Genomic DNA, 22,101 nt, shown 5'->3' with positions numbered 1-22,101 from the left:
TTGTAACATGTATTTCAACTTAGGTTTCATCTTCCTATGCAACAAAGAAAAAATATACAAATGTGCATTGTCTTGGAATGATGATAATTAGTTGTCAATAGATTCTATCATGAATCACAAATAGTTAGTCGATCAATTAACATTACATCATAAAATATTATATTCAGTAACACCTATCCGTTAATGTATGACCCAATGTACATCTCTTTTTGACTTAGACATCTATGTTTGCAAATAAGTTTGCTTGTGTTTAAGTATGTTTCCAGAAGATTGAATGATTTGAGATTCAATAAATCCATACATGAAAGCTCGACCTTGGTCCATAATGACAGTGTCCATGTACCTATAACAAGACAACTAAGTATATATTAAAAAGTAACAATTCCAAGATTTAAATATGAAAGACAATGAAAAATCTTATATGCACCATAATTGTATGATTGAAATATTAAACATTTTATCTCTCCTAATGACCTCTTGTGCATCATTTAGAGTAATGTATAATGGCACATAACATTAGAGGCCAAATACTCCTAATTCTCATTATAGCTCTATCGATCTTCTATTCATTTTGTTTAATTTCGTTATGAGTTTTCTTAGAGGATTATCCTCTACTTTTGTCATGTCATCATCTTCATAAATAAGAGGTTGACGTATGACCTACTTCTTAGGATGAAAGAACTTAAATAAATATTTTCAAAGTTATAGATCATTAATTTATGAAATGTTACATAAAAATACTAACAATAACAATATAGTACTTGTGGTAGGCCAAAGTATGGCGTGATCAATGCTTTAGGCCAAGCTATAATTGTGGCTTAGCCTCCCCCATGAATTGGATTTATGAAGTTGGCATAGGCACTCTCCCATGGGATCTCAAACTTCATTAATCGTCACACATACGTAATGGGATAGTAGAGGAGCACCATGAATAGTCTCTCGTCCTACAAGTTGTCGTCTTATGGCCACTATGCGTGAGGGATCTCTATCAAACAATAACTCATACTGACAAGTGATCAGTATTTATCTATAACAGAGCATGAGTCTTTTATGCTCACACGATGTCCTATTAGAGCTTCAGTGGGTAACTTCATATTCTACTACTGCATGGATTAAAGCTTTTCTTTAAGTGCACTTTATATTTGTTGTTGTTGTTGAAGTTGTTCCTTGAAGCATTGCTCCATAACTAACATGATTTGGTTGATTTTTTTCTCCATTTGGAGCTTCATCTTCCTCAAGGCCTCCTGACTTAAGGACTCATTATTTCTTTGTGGATGACCAAATTAATTTCGAAGACCAATTCCACCTCTAATGTCACTCACACGACTTGGGTGATTGATAAATTCCAGGTTAGACTATATATAGGTTTCTTGAATAATTTTGCTTCTTTAGTAATTTTGGACTATATATAGATTTCTTTATTTATTTTTATAATTATTGAAGTTTTTTTCTTGTGAATCTTCTTTAAAGTTTTTGTGTGCATATCTTTTTCATGCTTCTTTTATTTATTTTAAAAACATTCTCCTTCTTCATTAGTTTCCTCTCCAATTATGTTTACATGTCTTGTGTGAGACTAAAATGTTATCACAAGACGTTAAACTTTTCTACATCATTATTTTTCTTTTATCTCCTTATCTGATATGTTCTTTTTTTTTTTGCTTTCTTGTTCAAGATGTTTCTTTTTTTGACTTAAGATGTAGATACTTGTAAAAACGCTTTGATACTCAAGTAAGTAATTGATACTAAATGTGAATTATAAATAAAATCTTACTTTAATAAATAACATTTCTTTTTCATACTTTTACATGAATGAAATTGATTCAAATATACTAACTCTATTTTAGGAATGTTTAAAGCTTATATTACATTGCATGAATTTCTATATTGTACTCGTGCAGTATGATCTCAGCCATGGATTGTACAACATCATATACATAGATACTCATAAAAGAATGAGTAAATTAAATCTCTAGAACCTACACCAAACTTTACATCATCAATTATTTTATATAAAAGCAATTGTGAATCTAAATATTACATTGTAATTTTGTATAATCATAACATAACATGTAAACTTTAATCAAAATTGATCACAATAATAAATGATAAACCGATTCCTATTTTAGTATATTTAGAAAAAAATATTCATTACATGAATTTGGACGTATATAAAAGATACTTATAAAGAAAATCACCAAATAATTTTAAATTAATATGAACTTGTGTATATGATCTATATTATAAAAAATCTCCATTTAATAGTGAATTTTGGAATAAAATATCATGAATAGCATAACATTTAATATATACATTAAATTTGATTGCTTTATATATTGATTAAATTCGGCAGCTTAATCTCTCACAAGGACTACAAGTCAAATTTCAAATGATTTGGTTTAATAAAGCTAGATTTTGAATTCGAGAAGAGTCAGTTCAACTTTTTTTAGGAAGACTTGATTTGATATTTAGTTTGGGATTATTCGATTTCATTTTTTATCTAGGATAACTCGACTCCATCTTTAGTCAAGGATGATTTGATCAGACCTTTAATTAGAGTTAACATAACTTGACCTTTAACCCTGACCTACTTGGTTCGATCCATAATCAAGGTTGACTCGACTCGACTTTTGACCTTAACTAACTAGACTCAACTTTCGACTCGAATTGATTTAGTTTGACCTTTGACCTAGACTAAATTGGCTTGACCTTCAGTCTGACATGACTATTTAGCTTAGGTCGACTCAGAATGACCTTTGACCTTGAGCACATTTCACTCGACATGAGCTACATCCAGTTCTCCCTTAAGAACTCTTAAGGGGTTCCATTAGTCTTTTCAAGATTACACCAGTTTTACCTCTCTAGGTTTACACCAAGTATTCTTACCACTTCTGGTTCCCTAATCAACAGGATTAGTCCGAGTTTAACCACTCTTTGTTCCCTAGTCAACACGACTAGTTTGAGTTTAACAACTCATGATTTACAACAAGTATTCTTACCGCTCTTGGTTCCACACCTAGACAACACGTCTAGATAAGTGTTTTGATTCTATTCAGAATTTACAACACGATCAATGTTAAGAACAAAAGTACAAAAGATAACTCTCACGGGAAGGATATAAAAAATATGAGGTCTTCTGTATTTGCTAAAAAAAATTTCTCAAAAGATATTAAGCTTTAGACAATATATGAGCAACACAAGCTTGAGTTCACTTTTTATTTCTATATGATATTTTTTACGTTGTTATTCTTCTTATGCTATATTTCTTGCGTTATCATCATCTTCTTCTCTTCAAGCTTTCTTCTATATGTAGCTTCACTTGAAAGATGACCATTAGACAAAGAAATTGACTTCAGAAGAGCAAATAACCTTTAGGTTGAAAGTCAGACTTTAGTATACTTTATAAGGTTCAAATTTTTATCATTTTTCATTTCATTAATAAATGCATCATTTGGTTAGACATATAACATATATAATCATCAGAAGGTATAAACATAATATGATTTTTCAAAGGCTATAGCATTTAGCGGTCATTCATCAAACGATGTTTTATTTAGAAAGTTTTGCTTGAGATAACACTACATTGATTAAGAACTTATTTTAGCCTTAGTTTTATACAAGAGATAGATTTTTGTTTTCATGAGATGTTAGCTTCTTTTGCTCACATAATCTATTAGATAATTTCAGAATAAATACTTTCTTCCAAACATTGTTTATGTTTTTCTAATATATTTGGACAGCTTGGTCTAGAAAACTTTGTTTGTTATCTCCACTTCAGATATTATAAAATATTTCTGCTTTAGACATGTTTTGATGGAAACTCATTTAGGACATTCCATTCAAAGGAGTACCAACTTAAGCTAAGACTAAGAAAGGGAAGTTGGAGAAGGACTTTTAGAAGCTCTTTCTTGATTTTCTTTCTCTAAATCTTAGAGGGATTCATTTTAATATATTTATATGTGTTTTGTAGGATCCAATAAAGCTAGGAGATCATTAACCAACCAGAAATGAAGTCATCTAGTCAAAGGAAGCAAAAGAATGAAGAAAAGACAAAATTCTAGTTAGCTTCTAGATTGGGAAGATTGGCTTCTGGATTAGAAGTGTGAAGGAATTTTCCTTCCGGAATGAAGAAGTGGCCTAGCCAAAAACCTGACAAGCCCAACCACTACGAGAAGTGTTTTTCACATGTGTGGTTTCTGACCTGGTTTGAAGCATGGGTTGTGTGATCTGTTTAAGGGCACCTATTGCACGATTTTAATTTGAATTTGGGAGGGAATTTGGGCCAGAAGGATGGCTCATCTTTACCTGTAAATAAGAGAGCCATCTCTTTTTATTTTTTCACTTTTGAGCTTTAGTGAAATGCTGCATAATTTATTTCCAGCCCTAAATGCTCTTAAGTCACTATTTCTCTTCACTTTCTCTACCCTTTCCTCAAGCTTCCTTTCATAGTAGGAAGGCCTTCTTAGCTGAGAGTCTCTACACACTCCTTCCATTAAGAACACACCAAAACACCACTCATCTTCATTCATTCCGCTGCACCATCAATGCTTGTTGTTTGGAGTTGCTACCTGGGAGTTCCAAGCCTAGGCATGCTTGCATCATGATTTCTTTAAACAACTTTTCATTTATAGTAATATTTTATTTAATGTTTTTTGTTAAACTTGAAAACGTGAGTTTCTTAGGCGGTCTCGATCTTTAATCTAGATCAACTTGGCTCGACCTTCAATCTAGACTGACTCTATTAGACCTTTAATTAAGACTAAATCGTCTCAATTCGTCGATTTGGGTCAATTTTTCTTGATCCTTCAGTCCGAACTGACTCGTCTTCATTTTTCGGCCTAGGCCAAGTCATTTCGACCTTTATACCATACCAGCTTAATTTGATTCTTCAATCTAGGTTTGCTTGACCTTCAAACCAGTCTGACTTAGCTTAATTTTTTGACCGACTTGACTTGACCTTTTGGCCCAAGCCGTCTTAGTTCAACCTTTTGCTCTAAGCTTACTCGGTTTGACTTTTGGACCAAACATACTTAACTAAACTTTCAATCGGATAGACTCAACTCTACCTAGGTTGATTTGACTCGACCTTCATCTTGAGTCAACTCAACTAAACCTTCTATTCAATCCAATTCTACCCGACCTTGGATCTAGGTCAACTTATTTCAATTTAAAAAAAATATCAAATCTAAATCTTATCCAAATTCAATTAAATAGACTAAATTTCTAATCCAAAAATATAAATTTAAATTAGAAATAAATCTATTTAAATAAACTTACAATAATATAAATTTTAACATTATGAATTATATTCCTCAATTTGAAATATTTACCAACACTGTGAGCAATCAATTCATCAAATTTTTAATTAATCTGACTATATCAAACAAATTTGATCTTAATTGTTTTCAGTTTAAACATTAACTAGTTTAAACATTACAATGGGGACATAACATTTTATTGAGTGAAGGCAGAAGCAATATGTTTATTAAATCATATCCATTCATTATTCGCAAATCGTTTTCAAATAAAATTAATGAAATGTATATTTTATTGAAATTTTGGGCGAAATTACGAAGAAAATGTTTGCCCTTTAGAGCCACATAAAATATCATTGATATGTAGCATTTTAAATAATATTGTTCGAGAACAGTGTTGAACTTTAATAATTCACCAATTTTGATACTTTTCTCTATGTTGTTTATAATTTTATAAAGTTATCAAGAAAAAGTTGTCTCCAGCCATAAGGCAGTGTGTTATGTGGAGGACCATCTATTTACAAATTGTACGAAAGCGCTTTATAGAGTGTAAAATTTATAAGTATTTTCAAAGGAAAGTTATTTTAAATTGTAAAGATGAAATAAAGATTAAAGTAATAATAACTTTAAATAGTATTTTAGTATTTTAGATAATAATTTATAATTATATTATTGATATATAATATTCACTAACTTGGTTGATGAAAAATTTTCAGTGGGAAACTTTTGTCCCTACTAAATTTTCTCGCCTGAAATACTTCAATCATAGACATATACATTAATTTTGTTAATTTTGGCAACATATTTTCCTTTTATAGTCACGTTATTAAATAAAATAAATGTTAATTTTGGTAACATATATATTCCAGTCTCAATAAATGATTAAAAGGAAATTAGAAAACTCAAGAAATGCAGCAGATTTTCTATGTTAGTAGTAGAGAATTTAATGTATGTTCATGTATGTATGTATTTGGATATAACAGATATAATTGAAGTATTAGGCAGATATTTAAACAATGGATCATTAGAAAATAGTCAAAAGAATTATGAGGTATTTCAAGATAACAAATGTTTATAACCTCACATATAAAAGGTTGGATTAGTAAGAGATCATAGGATATTATAACTCAATTTTGTTGGATGCCAAGATAGTTTAAGATTTACTTCAGATTACATTTTCATGCTAGCTGGTGGTGCGATTTCTTAGCCTAGTGTCAAGCAAACTCTTACGGTTTCATCCACTACGGTTGCAAAATTTGTAGCATGCTATGAGGCATTAAATCAAAGAATTTAGTTGAGCTTTTGTTACAAGGTTGCGCATTATGGAAGGTATTGAAAGACCGCTTGAGTTATACTATGACAACAATTTAGTTTTATTGTATTATAACAACAATAGGTGCTCGAGCAATAAGTTCCTAGTTGTTAAAGACAGGGTACAAAGTGGACATATTTTCATAAAACATTTAGGGACAAATTCCATGATAACATATCCTCTTACTAAGGAACTTAGACCCAAAGTCTTTCATGAGCATGCATATAGGTGTTTTACTTTTTGAGGAATATTTGGTTAGTGGTAGTTAGTCACTTTTGTGTGTTTTGTGTTCTATGTTTGATTTCATGTATGCGCATACATTGTCTTTTGAATATACTTGGTTTAATAAATACATGATTTATTATTCAAAATTTTCACCCTATATATTAAAGTTATTACATTGATCTCATTAAGATAAGTAAAGACAAGTTGAAAATAGATTCCGCAGGTCACCTTCACCTAATTTTCAAGTTACACATTTCATGTTGAATCTGTCATTTGATTCTATCAACATTAATGATCATTGTGAGGTTTGATTTTGATTGATGTAATGAAAACTACTTCGGTTCTATATGCGAATGTAATCAATGGACAATATCTTTTAAAGATTCTTAATGCATATAATGACAATTTTGAGCTCATAAAGTCTAACACATTTATAAGGATATATACATTTGTGATCAGTGAGAGATTGTTAGCAATTTGGGTCATTCATTCATATATACACAAGATAAACATTTCATGACATATATGCTCTCCTTAGCCATAATTTAATTAATTACATTATTTTAATAAATTAGCTAATAAAATATAATGGTCATGACCATTATATTTTATTAGCTAATTTATTAAAATAATGTAATTAATTAAATTATGGCTAAGGAGAGCATATATGTCATGAAATGTTTATCTTGTGTAGAGATTATAAGCAATATTTTAATTTGTTAAGGAGTCAAATTAAAATATTAAAACTTAAAATAAAGTAACTCACAAAAGATTACGTAATGATGTCATGGTCCCCACATATAAACACTTACAATCACATCTATTTCTTTCTCTTCATCCATCACGAGAGAAAATCAATGAAAAACCTAAGGTACTTTATAGTTGGAAAATCAAATACAAATTAACCTATCTTGTTTCTATGACCAATTTATATACACTTCCACTTACAGTTTTAAAAGAGATTGAAAATTATTATGTTAAAGAATAATTTATTGTTAATTAATTATTGATCTGTTTTTAGTCATAATCTAACACAATATTCATTAAAAAAAGTTAAAAATGTGTTAACAACTCTTTATAATTAAATTTAACATTTAATAACACTAAAAAGTAAGAAAAGGACCAAATTCATATTTTAAAGTTTCATTCAGAGTATATAGATTAAAATCAAATTTATTAAAAATATATATATAGTAGTTCAAAAGCACATTTTACCCTTATTAAAATATGTTTAGATGATTCAACATGTTTAAAGTTGTGAATGATAAAAATGATTAACTTAAAGCATTGATAATTCGTGGATAAGATACTAACTTGATGCAATTTTTTCTTTTGTTTCAAGGAGATGAATGTTAAGAAAGGCTTTTAGGAAGCGGTTAATGGAAAAATTAAAAAGGAAAAAAACTAATTGTAAAATACTATGAAATATTTATATTATAATTCTATTATTTGTAACTTTAGATTCATTAAATTAGATTATGGAAGAATAGGTAGAGTGTTTAAAAGCACGTTGAAATGTGTGTATTTTAAGCACTTGAAAAGTGATGGAGACGAAACAAGTTGATTGAGATGGTTACAACGAGCATTGACGAGGAAAGGGCAAAACGGGAAAACGGAGATGAGCCGCCGTATCTGACCAAATCTGTCATTTTGCGACGTCAGGTTTTATCCACGCCGTCGCCGACGCGTGTGCTCACCGGACATAGATGTGGCACCATGCTTTACGTTTGTAGGGTCCCACCCTTTTTCACCATTTAAATAAAAATTATAATTTAAGATAAAAAAAAAGTGAAATAAAAGATCCGAAGTCCCAAGCGTGGTGTGAGGTTTATATTAGGAAAGTGGCACGACGCACTCACTTTCTTTTTATTATGTTAATGTTTTTTATTTGCAATTTTCTAGCTTTTTTTTTTAATTTGTTTTTACTGCTTAGTGTAATATAATATATATAATAACTATAATAACGCGTCACCAAGTAACTTTGATTACCATATTTTAAAACAGTAATAAACATGTATAATATACACTCAGACCGAACGGTTAACAGTAATTACTATCGATATATCTATTATACATCAATGTTGAATCATAATTAGATCAACGTTTAATTATTATTATTTAAACTCGAAACTTGCATACATACCAACTTAAACCGTATATCTAAAAAACAAGACAAAACAACACTAAAGAGGTTTAGCTCAATTAATTCGGAGAAATCAACATTTATAAATAAATTCTAAACTCTTAAACTAATTGCACCAAAACTTTCTACTCATTCGTAAATTCAATTTTATACATTCTACTACATTTGTAATGGATTAACTTGTGCGCATAACATCATCAAAAACTCATTCATTGATTATTCAAAACCCAAAGTTATATTAAAAAAGTATGATGCACAAATACACAATAGTTTCAAAACAGTAGCTACACATCTCATGAGTACTGTAAAATGGTTGACAAAATCAGGAACAATATTTTCTTAAATCGTGTAATTTCACTTTAAAAACACGTTTTCTTTTTTATAATAATAGGTACCAAATCATATTATGATTATTCCATAATTTTCAATACTATAAAGAATAGATACTTTGATCAAGTTTTTTTAGCAACACTTTCATATATATATATATATATATATATATATATATATATATATATATATATATATATATATATATATATATATATATATATATATATATATATATATATATATATATATATATATATATATATATATATATATATATATATATATATATATATATATATATATATATATATATATATATATATATATATATATATATATATATATATATATATATATATATATATATATATATATATATATATATATATATAGTCAATTTCCCTTATATAAGAGGTTCACTGAAAAACAATAATCCTATATAGCAAAAAAAAATTTGAAAGTATACAAAATCTCTAAGAGAATCACCTAATAAACCAAAAGCTTATAAAAAAGTGAATACATTAACGTTGCATTTGTTTACAGCGAAGGAAACTAAGCAAGCGAAGAAATGCATTGTTTTTACGAAAAACAATGCATCAAAACACGGAAAACAAAAAGAAAAATTATCCATCACACTTTTCATGCTCGGATGCAATTAAATTTAGATGCTTTTTTAGATTCTATATTAACTTTTACTTATAAAATAAACTCAAAATTTATTAAAAAATGTAGTCGACGACCCTTTGACTGTATCAACTATAACTTAAAAGATGATTAATTAATCAAACACATACCAGATATTGATATCAGGTAGTGTAGTCAAAACGAGTTAGAATTTGTGAACCAATTTGACCTACCACGAGTTCGGGTCGAGTTGGGTTGAAATTTTTTTTGAAATTTTGATACAGGCCAATTAGTTTGCTACCATATTTTCCTTTTCTAGAAGGTATATTGATTGAAATCATGATCCTTCAATAACTTCATGTTCAATTTTTTTTTATCAAATAAATACTTCAAGCTCTTGTAATTTTTAAACAAATCAAACAAAACATCATAAAAAATGTCTCAAAATTTTCAAAACAAAAACCATTGCTACTAGGTTATGAGTAATATACTTTTTCTTATAACCCTTTAACTATCTTGAAGTATATGCTACACATTTCTTTCCTTGCATTAATACGCCACCAAGACCTTGATATGATGCATTATAAAAAAAACTTCAAAAGACTTTCTTAGCTTATGAATGGCTAAAATAGGAGAATTAGTCAACCTCCACTTTAGTTTTGAAAATCTCATGTTCTTATTTATCTGTCCAAGATAAAGTTTATCCTTAATGGTCAACAAGTCAATGACATTTTGAACATCATTTTATTAGCCCTTGATAATACCTAACTTATTAATGCATGGTCTAGAAGGATCTAAGATAGTTTTAAATAAATGTTTGTAGAATATAGTTTATTTTGATTATAAATTTTAGAAATTAAAAATTTGCTTTCATGTGTGAATTACATGCAAATAATAATTTTGTATTTGAGCTTATTAACCTTAATGAGTTTAGGGTATGAATATTAGAGGGCTAAGAAATAAGGAAAATTCTACAGCCAATCAAGCCCAGCCTAATAAGCATATGAAGCAAGTAAGAAGAAAAGTTAAGAAGCAAAGGAAAAAAAAACAAGTGTGAAGAAGCATGAAAAATATGACCTAGCATGTAAGACATGCTTCTAAATCTCAGCAAAATAATGAAGATTCTCTTTGATTTTATTTTGAAATTCAAACAATGTTAGTTTAATTTTTTGACCAAATCTTAGGAGTTTCTATATTTGAATTTGCATATGATTTCAAGACACACTCAAATTGCAATAAATTTTAAAAATTTGGATGCCAAGACTATAAATAACCAACTCATTTCTTTGTATACAACTTTTGAGATATTAAAAGAAGTGATATTATTTAAAAAATTTCTAGAATTTTTTCTTTTTAATTTTTTTGAATGAAAGAGAGATAGAAAGACGCAATAGAAGGAGAAAGAAAGATGAATATACATATATATATATATATATATATATATATATATATGTATATATATGTATGTATGTATGTATATACATACATATATATATATACATATATATATATATATATGTATATATATATATAAATAAAAGATCGTGTTTAGGCAAGTATTTTAGAGTTCTTTATTTTCTTGTGTTATTGTTGTTTTTATTTTTTTGTTTCAATTTTTATTATACTCTTGGATGCAAATTTTCATGTTTATATAGTCTTATAGATTAAATTTGTTTTTTATGGTAAATATTTTTGAGTTCTTAACTTCATAAAAAGATAAAATGAAATTCAATTTTGTTTTATCTCTAAACAAGCTAATTCAAGTTAGACTCCCATATCCAATTAAACCCACAAAATTCTCGATTTCAATTACTATATTGGAATGTTCTCACTACAACATTACATAAACTTTAGAATGATCTACATAAATCCATTGAAAAGATATAACATGTCTCAATAATGTTAACTTAGATAACTATAATTCAAACTTAAATGGTTTGGCATATAACTATTTTTTTTTTTGCTAAAAATAGGATTGTCGGAGTTTGCATGTTTTCCCTTATTCTTATTCCTTTATTATTATGTCAACACATTAGAACATGCTTGACTTTTTACTAATAAATTTCATTATTACACTTAACATGCATGGTGAAGGAGATCTTTTTCTTTTTATGTTCTTATATGTTCTTGACAACATCAAATTGAGCATACAAATTCAAAAAACCTAGTTTGCTTGTGTTTGAATAATGTTTAAGATGTGAGAGTTAACATGCTTCAAATGTAAAAATTCTTGTATTGATAATCTGTCATGTGAGTTCCATATGTTATATTAATCTATAAATATGAACTTATGTCTTATGATTGAAGTTTACTTTATCTATATGTTTAGTCTTCTCACACAAGGCTTTGTTTACTCTTTAAGTATCGTTTGTTCTCTTTAACATGTCTTATCTTCATTTGCTTGCATTGGTTGCTTCTTCTACCCTTTGTCTAATCTTTATTTGTGTCTGACACTTTGTTAGCCCTTTTTCTAGATTTTTGGTATATGCATCTGGCACTTCATGGCGTACTTTATTTAGTCTTCATGTTCTTGCATCTTACACTTCTAGTAAGCTTTCTCTAGTTGTTGTTTGTGTTTAATGCTTCTTTGTTGAGTTTGTCTTATATTCACGTGCTTCCACCTTGTGCTTTTTGTAGACTTTCTTTACTTTTTGTTTGCGTATAGCATTTTTGTTAGACTTGTGTTTGTTATACTAGTAGTTTTATAAACTTATATAGTTTTCACACACTAAGTAACATTCTTAAGCATACCAAATTACAATATTATTTATTATCATCAAAACCATGAGTGTCTTTGTTAAGACTCTTAGATTTAGACTTGCATCTAATTATGAATCATGATTGTGCCTTAATAATATTTTCCTCTTCTATTATGACAAATAATATCAATTTTATGTAAAGGGAAAAGAACATTGTTTGATTAATAATTTGTATTAGTTAGTCTTTTTGAAAAGAAATCGAGTGAAAGTGGTTATAAGACATTTTGAGAAAAATTATATAATTTTTTAAGAAATCTTAATATTTGATTAATTATATGATAATTTTTTTTAAGATTAATAAATCAAAGTTTTTAACGATAAGGCATGTTTGTCTATGCTAGTTGTCTAAAAAAGTTATAGGGATCTTTAAGAGTGAGACAATAAAAAAGAAGTTTAGGAAATGAGTATACTTTTAAAAATGAAGGATTGATCCTTTTGGAAGTAACAAGGCATACTCAAGGAACATTGAGGCAATATACCACTCACAGAAAGCATAAGTCAAGAATGGAAAATCATCACTTGATACTTTTTTTCTATATAAAGAGGCATGATTGATATAAGTAAAATTATGTTTTACTTTGATAAATATTTGATGGAAAATTGTTTTACGTATTAAGATATAAAAGGCATATACACTGAGTGATGTTTACCATTGAATACTAATTTAATCCAATTAGATTATATATATATTTAAAGGTTTACATATAAGAGAAGAAAATAAATATAAAGACACACAATAATGAAAATACTAGGGGTGTTGAATAGTGTTTTAGAAATCCTTTCGCAAAGTAGCGTCTATTGGTTTGTAAAGAAGATATATAATTTGTAAGATATTTAGATGCTAATTTTTACGAGATGAGTAAATGGAAAACATGTTACATAGAGAAGCAATAAACCATATATTTTATACTAGTTCACTCGACTTGAGCTACGTCCAATTTTCCCTTAAGAAATCTTAAGGGGTTCCACTAATCTTTAACAAGATTACACGAGTTTTACCTCTCCAAGTTTACAACAATTATTATTACCACTCTTAGTTCACCTAGTCAACATGACTAGTCTGACTTTAACCACTCTTGGTTCACAAGTATTCTAACCACTTCTGGTCTCAAGTATTCTAACCACTTCTATTTTTAACCCTAGACAACTCTTCTAGAAAAGTGTTTTAATTCTCTTCAGAATTTATAACACAAATAGTGGTATGAGCAAAAATATAGATGATAACTCTCGAAGAGAGGATATAAGCAATACAAAGAGTTTTGAGATTTGCTAAGGTTTTTCTCTTAAAAGAAATATATCTTCAGACGATATATGAGCATACTAAGCTTGAGTTCATTATTCTATTCTTCTTATATTATCATTCTTGTGTTATCATCCTTCTTGTGTTATCTTCAAGCTTTCATCTATATGTAGCTTTTCCTGAAATATGACTGTTAGACAAGGAAGTTGACTTCAGGAGAGTAGGTATCTTTTAAGTGGAAAGTCAGACTTTAGTCTACTTTATAGAGGTTTAGAGCTTTATCACAGCCTTTAGCAAAACTGAGCTTGTACGACGTCACAGAGCAGAAGGCTTCAAAGGAAATATTCTCATAATGTTCTTCATCTCTCACAAAGACTTTTTCTTGGGTGTAGTGATTCTGATCACATCTTTCTGCTTTAGTAATCTACATAGATATTAAGAAAAAAGTATACAAGCATTGAAGCACTTTCTCATATATGCATTTAATATTTCGAACATGGATAAGCGTTAAACTGTATTGCGTGTTCAAAATATTGTATCATTTGTCATGTCATTCATAAATGCATCGTTTAGTAAAAGCATATAACATGTATAATCATCAAATGATAAAAATCTTAGATACTTCTACAAAGGCTCATACATTAAATGATGTATTCTTAAAACGCTTTTCTTGAGATAACACTTGTAAGTAAAAGTCCTTTTAGCTTTAGTGTTATAAAGAGATAGACTTTCTTGTTCATAAAATGCTAGCTTGTTACTCATATAGTCTATTAGATTATTTAAAAGAGATACGTAGACTTTGTTCAAAGCATTTAGCTTAACAAACAGTTTAGTCTAGAAAATGTTGCTCATAAGCTTGATTTTCTTTAAAACAGACGTTACGAAATATTTCTTTCTTAGATGCTATTTTAAAACATCTTTTCATACACTACAATATTTCGTTTGATGTTTTTTTTGTTAAACTTTAAAACCTAAGTTTGCTTAGATAGTCTATTTTCTAGACGATCTTGTCTTAACAAATAACACAAAAATAGATATAAGAAAATGAAGATAAATTTGTCAAGTTAGAGAAAGTTAAAGAGAAAAGGGAAAGGATAACTTCATGAATTGGAAGTTTTCATGCCCATTGGAGGATGATGCAATATAAGTGATGAATATAGTTGCCACAATATACAATGATGCAAGATAAGACTTAAGGAAGAATATAACTTTCTCTTTCAAATAACATTATAAATTTTCACTTCATTCAATTCCAAAGTTGATTACTAGGGAAAGTGTTCACTATTTATAGCCAAATGGTTTTGAAATTTTCCATTAAATACATCCCTAATTTTTCAAGAAATTAAATGAAAAATTAAATCTATAACCTTCCAAGGGAGGAAAATCTTGAATTTCAAAATTCAAAAATAAACTCAAAGAAAATCTTCTCATTTGACTAATTTTGAGACATTTTCTCATGCTTGGCTCATGCCTCAAACCGTTGGAACTGATTTTGAAACATGTTTCTCATGCTTGGCTCATGCCTCAAACCGTTATGAGGTTTCTAAGAAAAGGAAAAACTTAATAAAGTTATAAAGAATCCTAATTAAAATGCAACCCAATAAAAGGAAAACAACAAATAAGAATGCTATAAAGAAAAACAAAACAAGGAAATGTGATGTTGACCAAGACCTTGGCTTTCTAATGTGCTCCTAGTAACCTTCCCAATGTTGGGTCTATCAAGAAGGGAGGTTACTGAGGAGGAGCATTCCCAATCACGAGTACCCTTACGTACTATTGTTCTTCTTAATGGGACACGCTTACCCAGAACCCTTCGCTAGGAAGACTTTCGATACAAGGACCACCAGTCACCAAGACAAACCACTAGCTTTGATACCACTGTTGGGTCTATCAAGAAGGGGGGTTACTGGGGAGGCACAAACACCAATGATATTTGAGCCCAACCTTATAAGGGATTGACACCACTCTCTACCCAAAACCTTAAGGCAATGGGTTAATGTGTCTTTCACCTTTATATAGTGCTCTACTTTCTCATTTCTATCCAATGTGGGACTTAGACTCACACTTGGATTCCCAACATCTAGAAGACATATGTCATTGGTAATATGTTATTAACTCATTCACATACTCATCAATGAGAAGGAATGGTCGAACAAGTTCTTTCCCACCCTTAAATCCAAACATATAGCTGAAATATTCCTTAATAGTTTATACTCTTGTAACCATTTCTATTGACTTAATGATGTTTCTTATAATTCATCCTTATGTTGGCTCTCCATTATTTATTATCTTATCATTTGGATAGGTAAGGATAATATAATTATTGTTGTAGACATTGTTGGTAATAAGAAAAAGACAACAATAATTATATCTAGAGAATGGATTGTTAAGTTTGTTTTGATATTATACTTGTTTCTACCATTAATGTTTAGTGATAGATATATTATGTTTTCCTCTTGGTAAATATTTTTGGCAATTATTTATTATAATTCTCATCATGACTTGTACTTTTCTATATATCATAGAAGATTTTTGTTATAACTAGAAGTTCAAAATAAATACAAATAAAAAATAACATTAAACACTTGGAATTTGTTTCATACATAATTAAACTTACTTTTCTTATAAAAGTTTCTTCATTTTTTATCTAGAATCTTCTCAATTTTTTCATGATAAAATGATATTAAAGCTCAATGTCAATCAATTGAGTTAATTTTCTTGATTTCTTTCATGGCAAGTCTTTAAGCTTTTAAGATCAATATTTTTGTGTTTATTGTATCTCCAAGATCCATTAATAAAGTTAGTTAATACATTCAAGATTAAGGAATTTATTAGAAAGAATATCTCTATATCTTAGAGTGTTAAATACACACTTAGTTGAAGAAGAAACAAAGTATTTGGGCACCATTCTCCAATCGATTATCTAAGGTGGATACATTTGTTATGGAGTAAGAAGAAAAGAATGTGATAGTTAAGAAAATATTAAGGCTACAAGGGAATGACAAACTCCACTTAATTTATGTCAGGAGATCATATGAGCTAGCTAGTTTTTATAAAAGGTTTGTTAAAGACATTATTAGCATAACTTCACCTTTGAATGAGATTGTAAACAAATATGTTGGATTTAAATGGGAAAAGGAGCAATAACATGTTTTTAAAACTTAAAATATCTTTTTAGTAATGTTCATTTCTTATCCCTTCTAAATTTTTAAAGTATTTTGAAATAGACTGTGACACTTTTGATATTGGAATATGAGATTGTGTTGTTGATAGAGAAGCATTATTGCGAAGTTTAGTGAGAAATTAAAAAGAAGTCATCTAAATTATATCTCACATGGTAAAGAGTTGTATTTTATTGTTAAAATTTACCAACATGAAAACATTTTCTTTTTCCTAAAGAATTCATGATTATGATGATCACGAGTCTCTTAAACATTTTAAAAGTCAAGTAAAGTGTAGTAGAAGATAAGAAATATGGTTGAATAAGTGTAGTCATTAATGCATTTTATAAAAGGCATACATTATTTATTATGCTTGAAAAACGTTCTTATTAGATAAAGGAACTATATACAAAGAATTTAATTTTCTCTTTAATTTTCTAAGAATGCTCTAAAGGATATTACAAAGGCTATTTAACATAATGAAATTCTTTAGAAAGATAAAAAAAATTTATATTCTCAAAGGATCTTAGAGGGTTACTTATAAAATTTAACATTAGAGAGGTCTAATTAGACATTTTAGTTTAAAACTTTAGATATTATTCATGAACATTTCTTACACCCCATCTTAATAAAAATGCATTTTGTGTAAGAAAGTCAAATATAAAGTTATTCCTCATGACTTTTATATACCTCTCCCAATTCATGTCCTTCCTTAAATATTTATTTCAATGAAATTTATATTTTGGTTTCCTAAAACAAGGACCAATAACTATTAAATATATATGTTTTTTTTTCATTTTTCTAGAATGGCTTATTTTATTCCTCAAATTTGATTGTGCATGTGTTATTGCTAACATATTTTTGAAAAAAAAAAGTAGCAAAATTTCATGGACTTACTAAAAGCATAGTATCAAATAGAGATACAAAGTTCTTAAGTCATTTTTGAATAAATATTAAGGGAAAAAACTTAAAACTAAACTTTATTTTTCTGCTAGATGTCACTTTTAAATTTACGGTCAAACATAAGTGAGTAATACATTTTTTTCTCAACTACTTCTTTACATGATTCTAAAAACTTAAAAGATCGAGCAAAATGGTTTTTTTTTTTTCTAATGTAGAGAAAGGGTAACTTTCCTTTTCAAAGAAAATCTTCATCCTAAAGAAAATAGACTCTTTCAAGTACTTTTGAAAATTGATAATAATTTATGCAAATTGAATCTTCCTAATGAATATAATGAGAGTAATAATTTAATGTAAGTGATATCTCATTACCATATGAGACTTTCAAATACATAGACAAATAGGAAGAATCATGATCGATTTAATAGAAAACCTAACTTATAAAGAATAGTTGCAATGTCCATAATTATAACTAAGGAAAAGAAAGTAATCTTTTTATAATTAGTAGAAAAATTCAAGAATTACTAAAAGTGAGATTAGGAACATTGAGAAGAATTAGAGAAAATTAAAAAGATTATAAGAACAAAAATAATATATAAATAATTTTTTTTTCTAGTATTTGTTGGAAATAAATTAATATGTTATTTTTATTTGAATATAAAGATAGTAATGGACACGTTTGGATGCAAATTTAGTTTTTAAAGTGTTTGATTCTTAAAATTGGATTAGAATTGTTTAGGAAAATTTATTACAAGATTATATAGAAAGTTTTTTTTTTTGTAGTAGAAAATATATCACTATTTTATTTGAAAAAAAAGAGTTTCACTTCATGTAACTAAACTTTGAAACTAAGTTATAGTTATTTGTGAGAAGTATTTTGAGCATTCTTGTCGAAAAAGTCATACATATATTAGAAAATAAAAGTTGTAACATTTGTTATATTGAAACTTGATATTTTATTAAAAACTTATCGTAATTTATGATTTATATAATACAACACATCATATAATCTTTGTACAAATTACACAAGCCACAACCATTTACATAAAATAATTTTTTTTATTACTTCGTTTAGATACACATTCACTTCAATGTTAATAGTTTTTTTTCACGTAGTGCTTTGTTACACATCTAATGCGAACAGTCATATCTATTTACTTTTGTAAACATCCACATTAAACTAGATTTTCCCTAAGCTCTAAATATCTATTTCGACATCATTCAATTGAACATAAACTAAAATAATTTCAAAACATTACGAAATGACTGTCTTTATCTTTTTTTAGACAACAGTCTTATATATATATATATATATATATATATATATATATATATATATATATATATATATATATATATATATATATATATATATATATATATATAGCATAACTTAATTTATTTTAATAAATTAATTTAAAAAAATTTGTTAAACGTGAAAAAATAATAGATGTATTCAACTTTTAAATTGATAGTATATCTTGAAGGGGATTATTGGTATTGATAGAAGATACTTATGGTAAAAAAGAAGTCAAAGATTATTTTAAAATTTAATATTTGATAATAAAATATTTGCAAATTTTATATTTTAAAATTATAAACATGAATATGATTATATAATTATAGTACATAAGATGTGGCAATTTGTTTTGAAATTTTGGTTTAAGTTGTTTTTACTTACACTAACAAGTTCTCAATTCAAATGATGATAAAGATAAATAAACATATAAAAAATAGATAATTTTAGTGTTTATTTAATGTTCAAAGATTAAACTTAATAATTATAATTATTAATGTATCTCTTTGAATGACAAACATGTATAAATTGATCTTTATCTTTTTTTATAAATTTTCATTTTGTATATTTTTAAGAGTTAGCATTTTAGTAGAAATCCTAAATAATGAAAAATAACTGATTAAGATCACCATTTAACATAAATATTTAAAGAAAATAGTAAAATAACGTAAAATTATCTAAACAATAAATATAAATATAGGTTTTAATAATGAAATAAGATAACTCTTAAGAGAAAGATATAAAATACTAGTAAAGAAAATTAGAAAGAAAGTAAGAATGATAAGGATACATATATTTGTGTGACTTTCAATAATCAAGTTAGAGACCTTATAAAGTAATGCATTCTCATCCCCTAAATTGTAGGTGAAATTTCATCTATAAATTTATCAACCATTATTAATTAAGTAAAATATACGTCACTACTCATCCATTATATTAATCTATGTTATGTGTTTAAAACATGTTTTTAAGGATGATTTTAATATATGCTAATGAATCAATCTTGTTATGTTTCACAATCGTTCTCTCATTTTTTTTTAATCATACAAAAGACTCTACATCTTTTATATAGATTTTTTTTCCTTTAAAGTTAGAAAATAAATTGAAAGTAACAAAATAACTTAAACCTAAATGAATAACAAATATAAATGTAAACTTTAGTGATGTAAAAATAAGTAAGTTAAGAAATACAAAATACAAGTCAAGAAAAAAGAAAAACCAATGAAAGAGAAAGAAAGAAAAGTGAAAATGATAAGTATACATACATTATTTACACTTTCATTAGTCATGTTTTAAGGTGTAATAAAGTTTGCACCCCATACATAATCTCGTACCTTAAAACTGTGAGTAAAGTTTGTTTGTTACTACTATAGATTTAGATTTCTCAACTCTCATTTCTTTTATCCATCAATCATTATTATGCATATAAAATGTTATGATGATTTAATATATAATAATTGATCAATATTATTATGTTTCATAGTAGTTATTTCAATTTTTTTTTATCAAAAAGGAAAATTATATATTTATAAATAAAATATTTGGATACTTTAACTTTTATACATGATATTTATTTACAAAAGGTATTGTGATAATATTTCCTCCCAATCATACAATGAGCATAATATAGATAATTTACACAACCAACCTCAAATATTGGAAAAAAAATTCAAATTACAAAAAGGAGTTAATCTTTGTAGTATGTTAAGAAGTACGTATCTCCGTAAGATTACACCAAATTTTGTGAATTACATAAGATTTTATTTCACAACAGTTTAGTTATTGTTTCCAATACCATTTTTCACATCCATATTGTACTCCTTCGTAGTGTATACAACTCTCTTCTCCTGAGTGGTAATTTTAAGACACTTACACATAAGTTAGATTCAAACACACAAAAGTATTTTCTGTATTTTATATATCATTCCTCTATTATATGTTAGTTTATCTCTCCATTTCTTAAAAACCAATATGTTTCTATTATACCTCTCTATTCTACCTATATAAGTAATCTAATGCACTCAATTGGATATTGATGTCATTCTATGTATGAAAATTTTACTCTAGGAATTTATGTGTTTCATCCATGTCCAAACTCTCAATTGTGCAATAAAGAATATTTTCTCTTCGTAAACTTTTTCTTGCCTAAAACTAACTCTATTCTCATGACTCCATATGTTCCATATGACAAAAATCCATAACCCCTTCCATAGTTTGTTCCCCTTGTTGTTAAAAGTCGATAGGAAAAAATGTTGGAAATGAACACACAATTAATCATTCAAAGACTCTATTTAAAGTCTTCTATTTAGACTTTCTTAATTCTTTAAAGTTAGAAAATAGTGAATTAAAAGGAAATAATTATTAAGTGTTGTTCTTTAGCAAGTATATTAAGTCAATTGTAATACATATGCTAGTGTCATATCTATAGAAACTTATGCAAAATCTTAAGAACTCTAATTTGTTACTGACTTAAAATAAAGCTTTCCTTAAAATGAGGCTTGATGTGATTTGTTGAAATAATTCAACAAAAATGAAATGAGATTGAAACAACCATTATATATGAAAATATGTTGAGATTGAACTTCTCTTATCTTTTTAACCCTACTTGTACTGATTTAATATATATTAATATTGTTATGCAATGTCATTGAAAGTCATGACTCATTCTAAATCATTTCTTTGAGTTTAGAAATATAAGGAATTCAATCACCATGTTTGATTCCTTAAATCAATGTGAACAAACCCATACTTTGAGTGCAAAGCTTATTTCAACTAAAGTGTTCAAACCTATTCTACCATTCAAATGCATTAAATGATTTGATTCTACCTTAGATTTAAAATTAGTTTTCCAACTC

The sequence above is a fragment of the Vigna angularis genome, chromosome 11 (genome assembly GCF_016808095.1).
Source record: "Vigna angularis cultivar LongXiaoDou No.4 chromosome 11, ASM1680809v1, whole genome shotgun sequence".
Lineage (NCBI taxonomy): Eukaryota > Viridiplantae > Streptophyta > Magnoliopsida > Fabales > Fabaceae > Vigna > Vigna angularis.
The sequence above is the reverse complement of the archived record's forward strand: the minus strand, read 5'-3'. Positions refer to the sequence as shown.